Source organism: Salmo salar, unplaced genomic scaffold, assembly GCF_905237065.1.
Source record: "Salmo salar unplaced genomic scaffold, Ssal_v3.1, whole genome shotgun sequence".
Lineage (NCBI taxonomy): Eukaryota > Metazoa > Chordata > Actinopteri > Salmoniformes > Salmonidae > Salmo > Salmo salar.
This window is the reverse complement of record NW_025548392.1, coordinates 60,418-65,635: the sequence shown is the minus strand read 5'-3', so window position 1 is coordinate 65,635 and position 5,218 is coordinate 60,418. Positions and strand designations below refer to the sequence as shown.

At 43.3% G+C, this 5,218-nt stretch overlaps 1 pseudogene; it reads left to right on the top strand.

Moving 5' to 3' along the window:
- The first annotated feature begins 496 nt into the window (after nucleotides 1–496).
- On the top strand, nucleotides 497–1,897 carry LOC123732962 (fructose-1,6-bisphosphatase isozyme 2-like; annotated as a pseudogene).
- Nucleotides 1,898–5,218: the final 3,321 nt, after the last annotated feature.

Genomic DNA, 5,218 nt, shown 5'->3' with positions numbered 1-5,218 from the left:
ATATAACACTGGCGTTAACCCAATTAGAATCAACACTCAGATATAACACTGGTGTTAACCCCATTAGAATCAACACTCAGATATAACTGGTGTTAACCCCATTAGAATCAACACTCAGATATAACACTGGCGTTAACCCCATTAGAATCAACACTCAGATATAACACTGGCGTTAACCCAATTAGAATCAACACTCAGATATAACACTGGTGTTAACCCCATTAGAATCAACACTCAGATATAACTGGTGTTAACCCCATTAGAATCAACACTCAGATATAACACTCACAACACTTTTTACTTTAACACTGAGATTTTAACACTGCTGTGTAGCTGTGCATAGCCTTCTGTTGCTTGCTACTGTAGCTTCATCTATGGCTCTGGCAAACAAATATGGTTGTGATGGTATCAATCAAAACTGAACATCAATCAATCAGTGCATGGCGATGAGAGTGAGTTCAGTGTCTTTCTGATGACGTTGTCTCTGCCTCTATAGGACGGTAGCGCCCCCTATGGAGCAAGGTATGTGGGATCTATGGTGGCAGACGTTCATCGCACAATCGCATATGGAGGAATCTTCATGTACCCAGCCAATGAAAAGAGCCCTAAGGGAAAGGTAGGTTTAGCCTTAACCCTTGACCTTTAACCCCTAACCCCTGACCTTTAGCCATAACCACTATCAACAAGAAGAGCCCCAAGGGCTAGGTAGGCAGGCCCTGACCCTAAAACTAACCCCTGACCTGTAACCCCGCCAGTGAAAAGATGAACTGAATTATAGACTCTATAGATTTAACTCATCCACAGACCACAGAAAACATCTGAATTGAATTATAGACTCTATAGATTTAACTCATTACATGTTAATCATTTAGCAGACTCTCTGATCCACTACAGTGGTGAGTCATTTAGCAGACTCTCTGATCCAGAGTCATTTAGCAGACTCTCTGATCCAGAGCCACTACAGTAGTGAGTCATTTAGCAGACTCTCTGATCCAGAGCCACTACAGTAGTGATCATTTAGCAGACTCTCTGATCCAGAGCCACTACAGTAGTGAGTCATTTAGCAGACTCTCTGATCCAGAGCCACTACAGTAGTGAGTCATTTAGCAGACTCTCTGACCCAGAGCCACTACAGTAGTGAGTCATTTAGCAGACTCTCTGATCCAGAGTCATTTAGCAGACTCTCTGATCCAGAGCCACTACAGTAGTGAGTCATTTAGCAGACTCTCTGATCCAGAGCCACTACAGTAGTGAGTCATTTAGCAGACTCTCTGATCCAGAACCACTACAGTAGTGAGTCATTTAGCAGACTCTCTGATCCAGAGCCATTACAGCAGTGAGTCATTTAGCAGACTCTCTGATCCAGAGTCATTTAGCAGACTCTCTGACCCAGAGTCATTTAGCAGACTCTCTGATCCAGAGTCATTTAGCAGACTCTCTGACCCAGAGTCATTTAGCAGACTCTCTGATCCAGAACCATTACAGTAGTGAGTCATTTAGCAGACTCTCTGATCCAGAGTCATTTAGCAGACTCTCTGATCCAGAGTCATTTAGCAGACTCTCTGATCCAGAGTCATTTAGCAGACTCTCTCATAAGACAAGGAAAGTAAAGAAAGGTATAAACAACAGCTAATCCAGGTTGAAGCGGTGCATCGCTCCTTCACATTCCCTCCCCTAATCTTGGGTGTCCGTATTCCCCTCCCTTCCCCAGCTGCGTTTGCTGTACGAGTGCAACCCCATCGCCTTCCTGATCGAGCAGTGTGGGGCGTGGCGACTACGGGAGAAGGCGGGTCCTAGACGTGGTTCCAACCAACATCCACCAGAGAGTTCCGTTTATTGTGGGTTCTCCTGATGACGTCAACGAGTTCCTCGACTTTGTCAAGAAGCACAAGTAGAACGACAACAAAACTTGAATAAAAGATAAATACCAACAACAACAACGACAAAAAACATGTGTAACTACATATCTGTCCATCAGCAAGAAGAGCAAATGGCACCCTATTCCTTATATAGTGCACTGCTTTGGCACCCTATTCCTTATATAGTGCACTGCTTTGGCACCCTATTCCTTATATAGTGCACTGCTTTGGCACCCTATTCCTTATATAGTGCACTGCTTTGGCACCCTATTCCTTATATAGTGCACTGCTTTGGCACCCTATTCCTTATATAGTGCACTGCTTTGGCACCCTATTCCTTATATAGTGCACTGCTTTGGCACCCTATTCCTTATATAGTGCACTGCTTTGGCACCCTATTCCTTATATAGTGCACTGCTTTGGCTCCCTCTTCCCTATATAGTGCATTGCTTTGGCACCCTATTCCTTATATAGTGCACTGCTTTGGCACCCTATTCCTTATATAGTGCACTGCTTTGGCACCCTATTCCTTATATAGTGCACTGCTTTGGCACCCTCTTCCCTATATAGTGCACTGCTTTTGACCAGGGCCCATATTTCAGGATTCAGATATTATATGCTCACTTTATACTCTAGAGAGCAGCCTGCCGGTAGTGAGACACAGTATCGATAATATCACCCTAAAGCCAAACTAAACTGAAGTATTGAAAGACATCTTCCATGCTCAACAGACCGGGCTGGCTTCTTTGTGTTTTGTGACGTGTGCTAAAGATTAGCCTGCGCCGCCAACGGTCCACCCTGGCCATCAGAGTTTTGATCAGAGAGAGAAGGAAAGCAGGGGGAGAAGAAAATAGAGACAACGCTAAGTCGGCATAAAGCAGAGACAAGGTCCAGACAAAGTAGCAGTTACTTTCATAGGAGCTACACCGTAACACTGATGTAGGTCTGATAAACAACAAGCTCCTCTCCAATGAGGAACTACACCATAACACTGATGTAGGTCTGTTAAACAACAAGCTCCTCTCCAATGAGGAACTACACCATAACACTGATGTAGGTCTGATAAACAACAAGCTCCTCTCCAATGAGGAACTACACCATAACACTGATGTAGGTCTGTTAAACAACAAGCTCCTCTCCTCTCCAATGAGGAACTACACCATAACACTGATGTAGGTCTGATAAACAACAAGCTCCTCTCCAATGAGGAACTACACCATAACACTGATGTAGGTCTGATAAACAACAAGCTCCTCTCCTCTCCAATGAGGAACTACACCATAACACTGATGTAGGTCTGATAAACAACAAGCTCCTCTCCTCTCCAATGAGGAACTACACCATAACACTGATCTACAGTGAGGGGAAAAAGTATTTAATCGCCTGATGATTTTGTACGTTTGTCCACTGACAAAGAAATGATCAGTCTATTATTTTAATGGTAGGTTTATTTGAACAGTGAGAGACAGAATAACAATCAAAAAATCCAGAAAAACACATGTCAAAAATGTTATAAATTGATTTGCTTTTATAAACCTACCATTAAAATTATAGATTGATCATTTATTTGTCAGTGGGCAAACGTACAAAATCATCAGGGGATAAAATACTTTTTTCCCTCACTGTACACCATAACACTGATGTAGGTCTGATAAACAACAAGCTCCTCTCCTCTCCAACTAGGAACTACACCATAACACTGATCTACAGTGGGGGGAAAAGTATTTAATCGCCTGCTGATTTTGTACGTTTGTCCACTGACAAAGAAATGATCAGTCTATAATTTTAATGGTAGGTTTATTTGAACAGTGAGAGACAGAATAACAATAAAAAAATCCTGAAAAACGCATGTCAAAAATGTTATAAAATGATTTGCATTTTAATGAGGGAAATAAATATTTGATCCCTCTGCAAAACATGACTTAGTACTTAGTGGCAAAACCCTTGTTGGCAATCACAGAGGTCAGACATTTCTTGTAGTTGGCCACCAGGTTTGCACACATCTCAGGAGGGATTTTGTCCCACTCCTCTTTGCAGATCTTCTCCAAGTCATTAAGGTTTCGAGGCTGATGTTTGGCAACTCGAACCTTCAGCTCCCTCCAAAGATGTTCTATGGGATTAAGGTCTGGAGACTGGCTAGGCCACTCCAGGACCTTAATGTGCTTCTTCTTGAGCCACTCCTTTGTTGCCTTGGCCATGAGTTTTGGGTCATTGTCATGCAGGAATACCCATCCACGACCCATTTTCAATGCCCTAGCTGAGGGAAGGAGGTTCTCACCCAAGATTTGACGGTACATGGCCCCGTCCATCGTCCCTTTGATGCGGTGAAGTTGTCCTGTCCCCTTAGCAGAAAAACACCCCCAAAGCATAATGTTTCCACCTCCATGTTTGACGGTGGGGATGGTGTTCTTGGGGTCATAGGCAGCATTCCTCCTCCTCCAAACACAGCGAGTTGAGTTGATGCCAAAGAGCTCCATTTGTGTCTCATCTGACCACAACACTTTCACCCAGTTGTCCTCTGAATCATTCAGATGTTCATTGGCAAACTTCAGACGGGCATGTATATGTGCTTTCTTGAGCAGGAGGACCTTGCGGGCGCTGCAGGATTTCAGTCCTTCACGGCATAGTGTGTAACCAATTGTTTTCTTGGTGACTATGGTCCCAGCTGCCTTGAGATCATTGACAAGATCCTCCCGTGTAGTTCTGGGCTGATTCCTCACCGTTCTCATGATCATTGCAACTCCACGAGGTGAGATCTTGCATGGAGCCCCAGGCCGACGGAGATTGACAGTTCTTTTGTGTTTCTTCCATTTGCAAATAATCGCACCAACTGTTGTCACCTTCTCACCAAGCTGCTTGGCGATGGTCTTGTAGCCCATTCCAGCCTTGTGTAGGTCTACAATCTTGTCCCTGATATCCTTGGAGAGCTCTTTGGTCTTGGCCATGGTGGAGAGTTTGGAATCTGATTGATTGATTGCTTCTGTGGACAGGCATCTTTTATACAGGTAACAAACTGAGATTAGGAGCACTCCCTTTAAGAGTGTGCTCCTAAACTCAATTTGTTACCTGTATAAAAGACACCTGGGAGCCAGAAATCTTTCTGATTGAGAGGGGGTCAAATACTTATTTCCCTCATTAAAATGCAAATAAATACATAACATTTTTGACGTGTTTTTCTGGATATTTTTGTTGTTATTCTGTCTCTCACTGTTCAAATAAACCTACCATTAAAATTATATATTGATCATTTATTTGTCAGTGGGCAAACGTACAAAATCATCAGGGGATCAAATACTTTTTTCCCTCACTGTACACCATAACACTGATGTAGGTCTGATAAACAACAAGCTCCTCTCCAA